The sequence below is a fragment of the Hakea prostrata genome, chromosome 5, assembly GCF_041222555.1.
Source record: "Hakea prostrata isolate BN-2017 chromosome 5, UWA_Hpros_2, whole genome shotgun sequence".
Taxonomy (NCBI): Eukaryota; Viridiplantae; Streptophyta; class Magnoliopsida; order Proteales; family Proteaceae; genus Hakea; species Hakea prostrata.
The window spans coordinates 37,594,265-37,611,699 of record NC_142604.1 but is presented as its reverse complement, the minus strand read 5'-3'; the positions used below and the strand labels follow the sequence as shown (position 1 = coordinate 37,611,699).

The 17,435-nt window shown below is 38.5% G+C and overlaps 1 pseudogene; it reads left to right on the top strand.

Annotated features, from left to right (window-relative positions):
- Positions 1 to 10,220: 10,220 nt before the first annotated feature.
- LOC149015905 (F-box/kelch-repeat protein At5g60570 pseudogene) lies at positions 10,221 to 17,164 on the top strand (annotated as a pseudogene).
- Positions 17,165 to 17,435: the final 271 nt, after the last annotated feature.

The following is a 17,435-nucleotide window of genomic DNA, read 5'->3' as shown; positions in this document are numbered from 1 at the left end:
CGAACTCCATTTGAGCCTCTGTTTTGGAAGCGAGACCAAGCTGTAACAACTTCGGTGGTGGCGTTTACCTCATTCAAATTGCGGTTGGTGAGTCGATCATTTTGTTTACGTTATTTGGTATAGAGAGTGGCTTCGTTTTGATATTTGAATAACAAACGCCACTATTTATCTTGCTCATATTTATATTTGTCTTTTAATCCACATATTATGAAATGTGACCCATGAAACTTCAAATATCCATTGATTCGTTGGTCCACAACATGCCCAACTTTTTCACTTAGTCTATTCACATGAAATGATTTTCTGGACAATAATATATGATGTGATTTCTGATACTCTACTATATATATATGGCTTGGTTTAAGGATTAAGAAGATTAATTTATTTTCGTAGATAACAGAAGTAGACCAAGTTGATGTTGCATGTATTAGTTTAAACATCAATTCGTTTAGTTAACATTGAACAAAATGATATGGTTTGTTATTTGATTGAATTTTATATATGTGTATCCTATTTTATTCATGTTGAATACACATATACGTTTGCACCTAGTTGTATTTCCGTCCAGATCTTATTCTGACCATTATTGGTATGTTATACTTCCCTGCAAATCTCGTCATGACCAACAATTTATATATATGTTCTGTGGGATTTGTTTGTATGACCATTTTGTACAGTGTTTTAATTCTTTGTATGACCGTAAATTGTATCAGTAGGATTGTTTATACATCTATTTGGATTTTGTGTTCAACATATCTGTACTGGTTATTCTACTTTTACTCATTCTACAACCTAATTTTGTCTACTACTATATCATGGTTAAATGGTTATATTGTAGTGAGCTACCATTATAAAGGAAATTTCTCATATTAGATAATTTTATATTTATAATTCTCATGCATTTCCATATTTATTGTGCACATTACATATGAAGCGAATGACTTCTATATTTTCCTGGTTTTGGGTCCATATGTCTTTGTGTAAGTCGTTGTTATTCGGTTTATTAAATGAATTTGTGATACGATTTTAAATTGCACCGTTGTCTCATCGGCTTAATTACTTATCGGTTTTATGCATCGAGAAATTTGTGTTCCGGAAGTTGTCATGTCATATTGTACCTTAAGGCTTCATCTTTGTTGTTTATGAATCTTAAATCTTGGGCCATTCCTAACTTTTATTAATGTGTACTTGTGGTTTACTATGAAAGTTTCATCAAACAATGGATGACAATGTGACACCTCGATTAGGCATGGAATTTAAATCATTTGATGAAGCCTATGATTGTTATAATAAGTATGGGCGCATGAGTGGGTTCGGTGTTCGGAAGAGTTATTTACACGGGAGCACGACAGATAAAAGTGTCATCGTGCAACGCTGTTTCTTGTGTAGTAAAGAAGGATACCGAATAGAAAGAGAGGGAAGGGAAACAACATCGTCTGAAACTAGAACAGGCTGTTTAGCAAGGATGATTGTAAAAAGAGATCATGAAGGACGATTAGTAGTTGACAAATTTGTGGATGAACACAACCATGTTCTTCATGTTGAAGAAGCTTGCACATTTGATGCGATCCCGGCGTGCAATATCAACTACCCAAGCCACGGAAATAGCAATGGTGTGAAGTGGAATGGGAACAAGAATGACATTTAATTTGATGGGTTTGCAAGCGGGGGGGCAATGAAAATCTTGGCTTCACAAAGAAAGATTTGCAAAACTATTTGAATAACAAACGGCGGCGTGATTTGGCATATGGGGATGCCGGGAGCTTGATGCTATACTTAGACAATCAACGAAACTTAAACCCCGCATTTGTTTGTTACATACGGATGGACGGTGAGGACAAATTGACTAATATATTTTGGGCTGATCCACAGATGCAATGTGATTATCAACTATTTGGTGATGTGGTTGTGTTTGATACTACGTTACTGCACAAACAAAGAAAATAGACCATTGGGTGTGTTTGTGGGATTTAATCATCATAGGACCTCGAGTCGTATTTGGAGCTGCCTTGCTATATGATGAGACCCTTTGAGTCATTTGTATGGTTATTTCGAACTTTTTTTGGAGTTAACGGTGATAAGAAGGCAATTACAATCTTCATTGATCAGGATCTTTGCAATGGCGAGGGCACTAACCGAGGTTGCACCTAATACACGCCATGCATTGTGCACTTGGCATCTATTGCAAAATGCAAAGAAACACCATGGATATTTGATGAGTGACAAGTCACGGTTCTTCAAAATTTTGAACAAATGCATATACCATTATACGAAGTTGCTGAATTTGAATATGCATGGACCAATTTAAGAGAAAATCAAGGGGTTCTAAACACTAGTTGGCTAGATAGAACATATGAAATAAGGGAGAAATGGGCATGTTGTTACATGAAGAAGCCATTTCACACTAGGTGTGAGGAGCACACAGTTGGTTGAAAGTTTGAATGCTGATTTGAAACAATGTCTTGGCCGCAAACTTGATCTTCTAAGGTTTATGAGACATTTCCAGGATGTTGTGGACGCTAAAACGTGCAAATGAATTGAAAAAGGAATTTGATGCACGTACGAAGTTCTTGGGGGTGCACATTCGTTGAAACCTATGTTGAATCAAGCTTACCGTTATATACTCCAACTATATTCAAAGAGTTTTTGAAGGAGTTTGAGTTGGTGGATAGTCACGCTATCAACAGCGAGAATGTCGCAAATATGTATGTTGAATATGTGATTTTGAAGGCAGATGCAACTGGTTCCTTTACGGGGGGAAAGCATACGAGTATTGCGTAATCTGAGAGACCAGAAAGCGTAACATGTAGTTGTAAGAAATTTGAGAATGTTGGGATCTGTTGTGCCCATATGTTAAGAGTTTTCCATTATCTCCAACTCATGTGCATTCCGATAAAATATTTTTTAATGAGATGGAGAAAATCAGCCCGAGATGTGCACATACTTGACGGGACACGAAGAGAAGGGTATGCAAGGTTTGAGGCTGATGGAGAAGTAAGTTGCGTACGGTGAACTAGGCTAATTACTCAGTCATTTTTGAAAGTCATTAACCAAGCTTGTGAAACAAGTTTTGGTTATAACATACTATGTAAGCATCCGAATGGGATTGTCAACGATCTAGAACATGTAGGCGTTCCTTCACATCTTGACCAACCCTCGAAGTAAATGGTGAAGCGTCACGAGAATTTTACGATTAAAACCAAAACAGTCTAGAAAAGGGGATCCGGAAAAAGAATCAAGCCCTGGCATGAAAAAAGTAAAAGAAGAGGGTGTCAACCTAGTTGAAGGACGGGGCTCCATACAAGTATCATTGCGAGTCGATTATTTGTCAATGTTTGACGGCTATAACACATGCTCAACTCGGGTAAATTTATTTTATTTTTCAGCCAAACATTGACATTGTTCATATAATTTCTTGATGTTGCACAATTACTCTTAACTATTTGTGTTGTTGGATTATCTGACACTTACCTTCCTCCCAATATTCAGTTCAACTAGGTGTAAGTCTTGATAATTCTTCATCTAAGGTAACTGCATTAAGTGATAATCTCTCCTTTCTATTGCTCATTTATGTAAATAATTTCAAACTTATTATTTGCTTCTATTTTGTCGTTGGATTATACAGCACGTACCTTCCTCCCAAAATTCAGTTCAACTTGGTGTGAGTACTGATAATTCTTCATCTAAGGTAAATGTATTAACTGATAATCTCTCGTTTCTATTGCTCATTTATGCAAATAATTTCAAACTTATTATTTGCTTCTATTTTGTCGTTGGATTATACAGCACGTACCTTCATCCCAAAATTCAGTTCAACTTGGTGTAAGTACTGATAATTCTTCATATAAGGTAATTGCATTAACTGATGTTTTGTGTTTGTATTGCTCTTTTATCTTAATTTCAAACTTATTATTTGCTTCTATTTTGTCGTTGGATTATCCGACATGTACCATCGTCCCAAAATTCAGTACTGCGTTGGTGACATTTGAGGATGCAGAACGAGTGTCTCATTTTCAGACAATGAGGGACATACATGGGTTTATCATATTCAAACATTTTGTATTCCCCTTTATTTTGTATATGAATAGTGGTAGTACTTTGTATCAAAGGATGAGGGACAATATCTGTATCATTCAACTATGTTGGGGCTGGTTCACAATTTTTTTTTTGTATATGCATAGTGGTAGTACTTTGTATATAAGGATGAGGGACGATATCTGTATCATTCAAACACTGCATTAAAGCATTCAGATGATCTTTTCAGCCTGGAATTTTGGTTACATCTTATCCAGCTTAGCAATGTCAGCAAAATTAATTTGATATCCAACAAGCTAAAGGAAGCACTCATATTGATTTTAACATTCTTGATCCATAAAAGATAAGTAGAGTGGAGGAGACATCATGTCATATTGTACCATGTCTCTTCATTGAATAAAGGGGTTGGTTCCCTTTATAATGGAATCAGCTCATTTGGTCTCTGTGTTCCACGGATGAAATGGCTGGTTCCCTTTAAAAGGAACCGGCCCGTTTCGCCTACGAGTTCATCGGATTACGAGTGCAGTTCCCTTTAAAGGGAACTGGCCCATTTGCTCTCTGTGTTCTTCATTTTAAAAGGGGCTGGTTCCCTTTAAAAGGGATCTGGCCCGTTTCGCCTCTGTGTTCATCATTTTAAATGGGGCTGGTTCCCTTTAAAGGGGGCAGGCCCGTTTGCTCTCTGTGTTCATCATTTTAAAAGGGGCTGGTTCCCTTTAAAAGGGAACTGGCCCGTTGCTCTCTGTGTTCATCATTTTAAAGGGTCTGGTTCCCTTTAAAGGGAAGCGGCCCGTTTACCTCTGTGTTCATCATTTTAAAGGGCTGGTTCCCTTTAAGGGAAGCAGCCCGTTTGCCTCTGTGTTCATCAGTTTAGAAGGGGGCTGGTTCCCTTTAAAAGGAGCGGCCGCACATGCGTCCCTCTGTGTTCATCATATTAAAAGGTCTGGTTCCCTTTAAAAGGGAACTGCCCGTTCGCCTCTGTGTTCATCGGAACAAAAGGGGGCTGGTTCCCTTTAAAAGGAACCGGCCCGTTTCGCCTCTGTGTTCATCATATTAAGAGGGCTGGTTCCCTTTAAAAGGGAAGCCGGCCCGTTCGCCTCTGTGTTCATCGGAATTACGGGGTCTGGTTCCCTTTAAAGGGGAGCTGGCCCGTTCGCCTCTGTGTTCATCATATTACGACAAGGGCTGGTTCCCTTTAAAAGGGGCCCGTCCTGTGCCAACTGGGTCCCGAGGCGTTCGCCCTCTGTGTTCATCGATTACGAGGTCTGGTTCCCTTTAAAAGGGGCGGCCCCGTTCGCCTCTGTGTTCATCATATTACGGGGTCTGGTTCCCTTTAAAAGGGAGCTGGCCCGTTCCGCCTCTGTGTTCATCGGATGAAAGGGGCTGGTTCCCTTTAAAAGGGAAGCTGGCCCATTTGCTCTGTGTTCATCGGATGAAGGGGGTGGTTCCCCTTTTAAAGTTCCTCAACGTATTTATAACTCTCAACACAGAAGTGGAAAATGGAGTGATTATGTTTGAAGTCTTGTTTCAACCCCAGGAGTTTTGATGGAAAGAGGGAGTATCTTATTGATTCCCTTTTCAACGGAAACAACCATATTAATTTAACGGATCACAGAGACTGGAGGGGTTAGTTCGTTTAAGAACGGAGCAATGTTAGTGTTAACTACACAAGAGGAAAAAAATTCCATTTCCGCATTGACGCGTCTATCACTATAACCAAAACATACAATTAGATGGAGAACACAATTTTATTGCAAATAAATTTGAAAAAATCAGACAATCTGCTCTGAAATCAGACAAGGTAGTGAAAGTCTCATGTTAATGCACGGTTTCATCACTTGCCAACCATACGAATTACCAAACACCACTTGAACTGTAACAAACCCCAACCTGCCTAAAATTACTTCATACATTCCGTATGGGGAGATAAACTCAATCAACCTATCTCATTACATTTAATCTTACCTTAACAGGAATTTTGGGTGTGTATATGGATGTAATCCATGAATTCCACACATAGTATATTCAAATATCAAAATATAAGAAATATCACACATAGTATACTCAAATATCAAAATATAAGGAATATAAAGAAAAAAGAATCGGGAACCTTACTACAAATTCTTATCAGTGTATTAAATAAGCATTGTTTTAAGGATTGAAACAAAGAATCCCATTCAGCAAAACATCCAAATTACATTTAATGCTGAATAGTCAACCTATTCGGGGTTCGGATGCGAGATCCTTGATTCAGCGAGAAGGTGGTGAGGAGTCCGGAATATCTGGGATGCCCATCTTATGGGCGACTTGATCCACGCGCCGAAGAATCTTCCGTACATGTCTTGACATATTTGAAAATTTGTTCTCAACACGCTCAAAATCATCTCCAGTCATGTATGGATCAACGGCGAGGTTGTGCTCCTACACACGGAGGCTGCACTCCTACATCCGCCATCTCAAGATGGAATTTTTTTCCATGGATTTTAACTTCATTGTTCTTCTTCTTATTCTTCCCACTTTCACAATCCTCCCCCTCAAGATCAATCCCATAGGTAGTAAAGATTTGGGTAAGCAGCCGACCATATGGGAGAGCACGATTGTGGGCATCTTTTGCATACTTCATCATTCTGAGAATAATGTACGGCATGTTGAGCTGCCTCCCTGAATGAATGCAATGGGTGACATAGGCTTCAAAAGAACTCAGCCGTTCACGGTGACCTCTTCGTGGGATAATGTTGTGTTGCACTATGTAAGCAATTGCATGAGGAATTGGTTTCGGGTCCTTCAACTTCACGTTGGTGTTACCCGTGTAGTGAACCATTATATCACTATAAGTCCGACCAACATCAATGAGGTGATCAAACTTCTTCCTAGGCTCCCAAAAATATTTTTGTCCTTCACTTGAGACTCCTAGCCTTTCACCCAGCTCTTGAATATTCAAGGCAATCTCCACCCCTTTAACATTGGACGGGGCATATAAGTTTCCCTCCTCCTCCTTGAATCTCAAATTGGAATAAAACACTTTAACCAACTGGTAATAACACTTAGGAGGTAACTTTAGGATGTTATCCCACCCAATCGCTTAAACATATCTGCTACACCTCCTCTCTGAAAAGAAGGGATGTCTACATCCCTTCCTTCTTCTATACTTAGCTTATTAATCAGCCCAAATGACGCTTTTGCTTCGTCATCCACCAAATATGAAGCCTCGCTTCTTTGTTGCTTTTGTTTCCCTTTTTTAGCCCCTTTGGCCTTCATTTGTGTGGTTGCCTTAGGAGCCATTTCAAAGTGAGACTTATGGTGGTTTTGCCTACATAGATGCAACAAAACGTATTAGGTAAACAACATTTTATTAACATGAAACTAAAGTATAACAAAACAAATACTAATTATACAGATGAGAGTCATGAGACAACATTAAAGAGAGAACACAAACAATCTAAGCATGAAAAACATTCAGTCTAGACATTAGTTATTCAAAATTCGATGCCAACCATTGGCCTGGATTGAAACCTAGCCCAAACAAGTCATATTATAGACAATCATTTCCACGCCCATGTGCCAAGCGTCCACCCACACTCAACACATCACAAACACAGGGAAATAACCCTCTAATGTTAACAACAAAAATGCTTCAAATGTACAAACCCTACCAAGTTAAAATAAAACCCATTAACACAAAAACGGGTTTGATCACAAAATTATCAAAGTGAAGTACTTTAAGTTCTAAACATTAACGAATGAAGTGATAAAATATCCACAGATTGCATAACAACATCAGCATTTCAGTATCTTAGGCTGAGGCCCCACTTCTTCAGCATTCCACATGATACTAAAGGTACATCACTATAATTTGTAGCTCATAAAACATTTATTCGCACTTATAATAATCTAGGCCAAAGTACATCCACGGCATCATCACATATCAAAAGCAAATAATAAAGGAAGTCCAAATCACAAAATCAGTATGACAACAAACAACCAAATTATTAAATGCCACAATATCATCAACATTGCTCGTCACCACCATTTTTATTGCTCCTGTTTTGGGAAACCAACTTATGTTTGCCCAATAATGGATGTTATCATTGTTTCAAATTTTCTGTTTTCAAAATTTATTCATAACCTCGTCATTGTAAATGACTCCATTGAGAATTACGACACTCCACTAAATAGTTGTATATCCAAAATAATAAAATGCATTGGTTTGAACAATGAATATGCTAAAGATAGGATCTTATACGAAGGTATGCATTAACAGAAATCAATTATACTATAGCCATCCACATGAAAGGACCTCATCCAAATCAAAATTTCCAGAATATGAGTGCATGGGTGATGACCAAGGTCCCTGGGAATGAAAACCACATATATCTCAATATTGTCCTACAGAAGTTGCATCATCAAAAGGTTCGATCATTTATTTGAAGGGCAAGATGGCAGGATAAACAGAAATTTCGAACCTTGTTAGTAGCACACATCAAAAGCCTACATCTTTTTTCCCCTCTCTCTCTTGACCTCTTTAATTATGAGGTATGTCCTTGCTAGATGAGCTAATCCCTAGAAGATGAGACATTTACATCAAGACTTAAATAACTTACATAAACTGTAAAATTTTCCAAATTGCAGAAATTGATGGAAAGATTTCCAACTACCTAATCACAATAAATAAGTCAAGGTTTTGCATCCAACAATGTCATGACTTCTTGCTTTGTGCAATACAACAGTTCAACTACACATTCAGTAGGCTGAGATAAAAGTATTCCCTATTAAACAACACACACTTTTTTTGATTCTATTCGAGAAATGCCAAATACAACCAACAAACAACAAAAGAATGGATACAGCCCACAAAGGGGTTTCTTCTTTTTCTGATAGAGTAACAGTACAACCAACAAACAACAAAAGAATGGATACAGCCCACAAAGGGGTTTCTTCTTTTCCTGATAGAGTAACAGACAAGGGCCAGAAAGCAAAGATGTCAACCTATACATGAATACATGAAATGCAGTTAAATAGACCCCATAAGGAGGCCATGAATTTACATAATACCAGAATGCGAAAAACAAAGACACACGCCCTACTTGCATACAATTGGATCCCACAAAAGTATGTATATCTGCCCACCCTTGCTCAGAAGTATGCTAACGATTTTGACAACCTCGGTTTCCATGAAAATGACATATTCCAGTGTTCACAATGATGCCTACCTCTTCTTATTAGGTAATTCAATGGGAGTAAATTTGGAACCAGAATTGACTTTTTAAAACAAAAACCAACAAAAACCAAACCAAATACAATTCATTATAGATTCAGTATGTAAGGCAAAAGCCAAACCGTAAAGTACTAAGTTACTTATTCCCTAACCAAACCATGTATAGTATAGTGATTTTAAGTAGAACATACCAATATATATGTTATAAATATGGTCTATTAAACTGTATAAACTCAAAATAGAACAAGAAACTGTTTATGAATCCAACATAAGTGTACTGAAACCAAACCTACTCAACACACTTTTTGTAAATGAATATGCGTGGGTTGGGAGGAGGAGCGGGGTTGTGGGTTACGCCCATTGATGAAGACGCAACACGGAAGAAGCCCGAGAAGTTAGATAGGGTGTTTGAGAGAGAGAGAAAGGAGGGATGGGGGAGCAACAATAATCTTGCACGAACCTTGTGCTGGACTGAGGATTGCAGGGGCGACAAGGTCAACATGATATTCTTCTTTGAGGTGGATGACAAGGGTACAGATGCCAATGGAGCATCTTTAACTAGTGCTTCGGTCAAAGACACAACGATGTCTCATAAGGTAGAACTGATTTCTTCAGAGGGAGAGCTGAAAATTGAAATTGCAATAGATCCTACGAGATAATTAATAGCAATATGGTCTTCCTGAAGGAGAGTAAAGGCCGGTGACTCAGTGGTGTCACAACCTACAAAGAGATAAAAACACTTGTATCGGGGGAATCTGGCATCAGGGGCGGATGCAATCCGAAATCTGATTGACCTCAGCACTTTGCAATAAACTGTTGCAGTCCAACCTTCTATACAGTACGCTAGAGGGTTGTTTTTAGGGATACGTAGGGAGTCAGCTGACACAGATAAGGCCCTATGGAGCAATGTCGGGGGTAGCAGCTAATCATAAGCAATGGTAGAGTGGCCATGCATTGTTTCTAGCCATGGACAATGACTCTGCTGGCATTAACGGTGTCAGTGGCTTCCCCTACTCGACTCTCCAATAGGGAAGGGGTGACAAGTAGGCGGGAGATTCCGAGTGGGTGTACAGCAGTGAAGGGAGTGGTTCAGGGAGGTACAGGGAGGGATTAATGGATTTTACGGGAGGAATGGTTTGTAGTGGCATCAGGGGCCAAGGGACTAGGGAGGAACAGCTAATTGCCAGCCTTTACTAGAGCAAGCAAAAGCGGGGTGGATCAAAGACTTCATAGTAACGACAATGGGGAGGAAGGTTTTCAAAAACGAATTCTGGGTTGAAGCTCCAACCTTCTTTTTCCTAAATAAGAATAGAGGGAGGCAAAAGTGAGGCGGCAAAGGCTTCCATACTAATTCTCACATACAACAACTTTGGTGGAGCTAATTGTGGCTTTGTGCGAGTGAAATATAAAATTTTAGACTAATTCAACCACAAGTCGTACTCATTTAGGAGGTCTAAAAACCACAAACAAATTATATTAGTGAACATTGTAATCGACTCAACAAAATACACTGTCAACTGCTTAAACTTAGGTCAAAAAATGAAATCCACATAAAAGAACACACAGCAGAAAATCATTAACACACGTATCTCGAATCACACTCAAGAAAAGTAGAATAACCTCTACAACTTAACATACTAACATAGACACAAAAGTAACCACTTCTATATTTTGAGAAACCAAAGCAGCCGGAAGTGAACAACTTCAAATAAACAAAAAAAAAATTAAGAAGAAGCAAAATTCGACTTGAAACAGACAAAGCAAAGGAAATAGAATTTGTTAGGGATAAATTCGCAAGAATCGATACGGTACCCAGGATGATACAGCTCTATTCCACTCAAACATTCTACTGACTTCTGAAGCCTGATAAGTTTTCTATTCTTTGGTGGAAGGGCAGGGAGCAATACAAAGGTGAAAACAAATCCTAAAGATTGCAAATACAAGTGAACCACATTCCTTCAACAACATGGTTAAACAAGACACCACATTAAAGAAGAATAAGAAAAATATCACAAAAGTAAGAGATCTTGGAATACATTATATAACAACTACTACTTGACAAAACAGGTTTGATCACTATCAACTCATATTTAAACATCTGTAGAACGATGGCAATCGAAGAGTGGTAGGAAAGGTTTGTCATTCAAAGGCTGGCACCATAAAATTTTATTCATAGAAACAACCTAACCATGTGCATCAACCATACATAATAGAATTGGCAGCAAATCTCTCAGGTATCTCAGTATAAGCCGATCAGGCTTCTTTCGGAAGGGACCACAATGATGCTCCATTAAAGATGATGCAGAAAATTATCCCCAATAAGCTAATCTGTACTTTCGAACACTTTAAGTTGGCTAATCACATTCAACATGCAAATCCAAACTAATTGGCAGCATAAAACTTCATCAATAATACCAACTCAAACTAATTGGCAGCATAAAACTTCATCAAGCTGCAATAGATGCTGTCTCTAAGGAAAAGACTGTTATGCTAGTCATGCACAAGTGTTGTTGACATACTTTTAGAAAGGAAATGTGCCACTAACCACACCTATCAAACAACTGACCCAGGGGTAAACTTACAATAAATAGATAAACAAATTGCACCAATTAAACCCACTTGAAGAAGGAGACAAATGACAACCCAGATACACCCAGTGACCCTTCATTATAGAAGGTCACCGTTCAAAATAGCAGCTCGAAAAATTTAAACTAACCATTCTCTCTACAGGATTTACCAATTGAAATGAGAACCATTAAGACACTCTAAAAGTTTACCCAAATGCATCAATTTTATGCAGTACACAGAAAGGTGCTAGTGTAATTGGATTTCAGATTCCATTTACAACAATAATAGAGTAACATATGACCTACTGAAAACCATGACAACAGTTTTGGATGTACAATATAGATTCCAACCTCGTTGTCCAGTAGACAGTGAACTGATTATAAGTTTCTGAAGCATGGCTATGTTTTGGTTTTTCGATCCAGGTTAACCATTGCATTCCTTCCTATGCTAGTGCATCTTCATGAAGATCAACTTGATTTTCTAATCAACTTCTTTGGGGGTAAAGGATCATCAACTTCTTTGGGGGTAAAGGATCATCACAGGGACCGGTCTCCAAATGTGGCTCGGGATATTGATGAGTCAAAAATGCCTCCAGAGAAGAGGCATTGCTTCCTTATTTCCAGGTGGTTTTATATGTTTCTTTTTCATTGTACAGTCTACTAATTGTCTGCACCTACTACTAATCATTGGTATTATGACTAGTATTTGTTGTCTATATTTGGAGTTCCAATATCCATTCCACACATTAGTGTCATTACATTAATTACGCACTTACAGTTACCTTGCATTGATCTATACTTACATTTGAATGCTAAAAGAACAACAACATTAAACCCCTCCACAACCCCACAAAAAGGTAAAACAACAAATACTAAAGAAAACCGACCAAATCAAGTTATTACAGAGCATTTTTTCATCTTTAAGCAACGACCAAATCGGGGGTTTCGACCACATCAAGTTATTACAGAGCATTTTTCATCTTTAAGCAACGACCAAATCAGGGTTTCGACCACATCATCAGGAATTTCCATGGTAAGGGTTTTATGAGTTGGTTATTACCTTTTTGAAAGAAGAAGCGCAGAGACGAGAGGAGACGAGACAATACGCGAATCCGAAATCGATTTCTCTAAATCGGAGGATGGAGCTTCTGCGGCTGCGCTGCTTCTTCTTCTTCTCCATTGCTTCTTCTTCCTCTTCGAACTCAACTAACGATGCTTCAAGCTAAATCGAAATCGTTGCGATGAACACCGGCTGCTTCTTCTTCCTCTGCGATGAACACCGCTGCTTCTTCTTCCTCTTCTTCCTCTTCTTCCTCTTCTTCCTCTTCTTCTTCTTCTCTGCTGCGATTTCGCTGTAACTTCAGATCAGCCTTCAAGCTAAACAGAAATCGTTTCTCAGAACACCGCTGCTTCTTCTTCCTCTGCGATGAACACCGCTGCTTCTTCTTCCTCTTCTTCCTCTTCTTCTTCTTCTCTGCTGCGATTTCGCTGTAACTTCAGATCAGCCTTCAAGCTAAAAGAAATGAAAATGAAATGGGCGGGTTGGTTTTTAGCTTCTTACGATTTTGAACTGGTTGTATATACGTTTACTGTACAACCGTATATACGTATAGGCTGGTAGTATGGAATACACGTTTATTTACATTTACTATACCCAGTCGAACCGCTAAGATGGACCGGTTGGTTTGCATCAGACCGAACCGAACTCATAAAACCCTGTTCACACGGTAAACGTAAAGGGGTAAACTGGATTTTTGGATTATTTAATTACAAGGATCATCCGAGCGCCGGAGGCGGGCGGCGCGCCCCGGCGGGGGGGGCAGAAGGCCGGAAAAGCCGACGCAACCCTGCTCGGGCCTTCCGGCCTGGGGAACAAAAAAAAAAAGAGGGAAGGGGGGCCCTAAAAGGATTTTTTTAATAAAAAAAAAAAAAAAAAAAAAAAAAAAAAAAAAAAAAAACAAAAAAAAAAAAAACACCCTTCCCTAAAAAATTCCCTCCATTAACCCCCCCCTCCCCCTCCCTTTTCTTTTCCCCTCCCCCCCCCCCCTCCGCCGTCCGTGGGGGCGGCCCCGGGGGGGCCCCGGGGCAGTGCTTGTTGTGGTTGTGGGGAAGGAGGAATGGGTTGTGGGTTTTTTGTTTTTTTTTTTTTGTTTTAAGTAAATAAAATAATAAAAAACAAATAAAAAAATATATATTTTTTTTTTTTTTTATTTGTGGGGCTGCCTTTTTTTCCCTTATGGGTTGTGGGGTTTGGGGTTGGTTTGTTTTTTTTTTTTTTTTTTTTGTTTTTTTTTTTTTTTTTTTTTTTTTTTTTTTTGGTTGTCTTTTGTTGGTGGTTTTTTGTGGGTTGTTTTTTGGTGTTTGTTTTTACTTTTTTTTTTTTTTTTTTCTTTTTTTTTTGCTCAATTAAACCATCTTGTATTCCACGGACCGAAGATTTAGTTGTTTTCCATGTAAAAGAAGTTTCAAAGAGGCTTGAGATTCTTTTTATTAGGGAGGGAGGGGGGGGGGGAGAGAGAGAGAGCTCATGGTGGGCAGGTGGGTGAAGGGATTCTCCACCTAATGAAAGGGCATTTAGTCAAACAAGTTTGCTTTAGTAATTTTATTTTAAATTTCATGGAAGGTATTTTGATCATTTAATATTGTGAGTTAAACACTCAAAGTTAAAAGCCTGAATAAGGAATGGTAAAATTCAGTCTTTTGAATTTTTGTTCATTGGAGACATTATCATTATAACCCTAGTTCTAAACAAGAAAGGGGCATTTGTAATTATTTTTCCTCAAGGGTAATAGACAAATGCAAATTCAAGGGATCTAAAGTAATTTGTCTTAGTAAAAATTCATGAAATATTAAAATTCAATGAGGCCCCACTCCTATTTATGTGATAAAAAAGTATCAAGAAAGGTGACACGGATTCCAAGGTGCATGTAAGTTGACATGGAGGAACCACAATTTCAAAAATAGAAAAAAGGTGGCCATTAATCATTTTTGCTTTACGGTTTCTTCACATTTTCTCAATTCCATTTAACCCTTTTCTCATTTTTAAAAATAGAAATTCAATGAGGCCCCACCCTTATTTAGGTGATAAAATAGTGTTAGTATAGATGGCACGGATTCCAAGGTGCATGTAAGTTGACATGGAGAAACCACAGTTCCAAAAATAGAAAAAATGGTGGCCCATTAATCATTTTTGCTTGATGGTTTATTCATATTTTCTTCTTTTCGTTTTAAAAATGGAAATTTAGTGAGGCCCCACCCTTATTTATGAGATAAAAAAAGTATTAGGATAGGTGATACGGACTCCAAGGTGCATGTAAGTTGACATGGAGGAACCACAATTCCAAAAATAGAAAAAAGGGTGGCCATTATCACTTTTTGCTTTGCAATTTATTCACATTTTATCCATTCCATTTTAACCCTTTTCACATTGTTAACGAAAAACAGTCGGTAAAAAACTTGTTTATAAGGGTGTGAGCGATCGCAACAGGGAAGAAGAAGAAGCAATAGTTCTTGATGTGAGAAGGGAAGATCTCAAGTTTGAACATCCCTCTGACTGGATCAAGTGAGGTTGTGCTGAAGTTTTGTTTGAAAGAAGCTACCGGAAACATGCATTGATGATGACATTTCCGGCGAACTGTTATATAGACATCTTTTACATAACGCTTTGGTGTTTGACTGAATCTGTTTGTTGGCAATTTCTGGATTTCAGCAAATTTCTGGTTGAAATTACAGAGAACATGGTGCTTTGTTAAATTTAGACAGTGCATAAGCATTTTTAGGCAGGCTGTTGGCTTCATTGAAGGGGACTCTCTACTGAGATATTCCTGATATTTGACTGTTTTATTTTCTTCAGGTATTTTCTTTGTTGAAAATGTACCAATTGAGAATGATGAAGTTTAAGAATTCGTTCATATTTAGATTGTGAATTCCCTATGTTTCCTTGTTCATATTTTTTCTCTCCCTCTGATGGTATCTGTGATTCATGGGATACCATTCAATTATGTAATCAGTTTTTTTCCCCTCTAATAGCATCCTTTGTTACCCATTGGTTAGATTTCATTTCTGAGCTATTGTTTGCCTTCTAATTTCTTTTTGTATCTGTTACAGAGTTATCCATGGCTTGCAGATATATTGTAGAGGTGGAGAAAGAAAAGGAAATACCTGGAGAAGGTATGTTGGAAAACTTAATGGATATTGGAGAAGGTACATTCAGCAAGTATGTCGATATAGATGCTCTGAATTTTCTGGAAAAGAAGCCAACTATTTCTAGACAATCTGGTGGAGATTCCACGGGTCAGTCGTCAAGTGATCAAAGTCTTATACCTAGTCTTAATGATGACATTGCCCTGGATATTTTGATTTGGGCAAGTAGATCAGATTACCCAAATCTTGCTCGTGTGAATAGAAAAATTAATGAGTTGATTTCTAGTGGGGTTATCTACAAACTAAGGCGGCAGATGGGGGTCGTAGAACAATGGGTTTATCTAGCTTGTTGTGATATGCCTTGGGAGGCTTTTGATCCTACAAGACGTAGGTGGATGAGGTTACCTATAATGCCATGTGATTTTTGCTTCACATCTGCAGACAAAGAGTCTCTTGCTGTAGGAATTGACCTGCTTGTCTTTGGTCGGGAGATATCAGGATTAGCAATATGGAAGTATAGTTTGCTTACTGATCAATGGTCTAGGGGCCCTTAATGAATCATCCTCGTTGTTTGTTTGCTTCCAGTAGCAAAGGAGAAATTGCCATTGTTGCCGGAGGAATTGATCAAAATGGTTGTGTTCTGAAATCTGCAGAGCTTTTCAATTCCGAATTGGGTTCTTGGGAATGTTTGCCAGATATGAACTTGCCTCGGAGACTATGTTCAGGATTCTTCATGGATGGCAAGTTTTATGTCATTGGAGGAGTTTCCAATCAATATGAGCCTTTAACTAGCGGAGAAGAGTACAATATGGAGACAAGAACATGGAGGACGATAAATGACATGATCCCTGGTTGGGGTGGTCCTATGCATTCTCCTCCTCTGGTGGCTGTAGTTCATAATCAGCTTTATGCTGCTTATGTAACTATAAATGAGGTGAACAAATATGATAAAACTAGTAATGCATGGAATGTGGTGAAGAGACTACCAGTTAGGGATGGCTCTTACAATGGTTGGGGTGTAGCCTTCAGGGCATGTGATGACAAGTTGATTTTGGTTGGTGGACGTAGATGTACATTTGGTGATGCTATCGTGGTGCATTCGTGGTGTCCAGAGGATGGGAATGAGGGAGGACCAGACTGGGATGTTCTTTCTGTTAGAGAGCGAGTAGGTGCGTTTGTGTACAACTGTGCAGTGATGGGAGCATGACTACCCAAATGTTCCGGTGCATGTACAAAAGTGGCAAGAAATGCCAATAATCAATAACTAATTAATCCCTTTAATCAAATGTCATTTATTGTATACTTATTTATTAAGGCTATCAATGGTTCGGTTTGGGGTAGTTTCAATTTGAGCATAATTGAATCGGGATTGAAAACACCAAGCCCAAATATTTCTCATTTGCAAAATAACGGTTCAGTTCGGTTTGGTGCAATTTGGGTTCGGGTTTGACTAAGGTTTGGGCTAATAGTTTAAATTT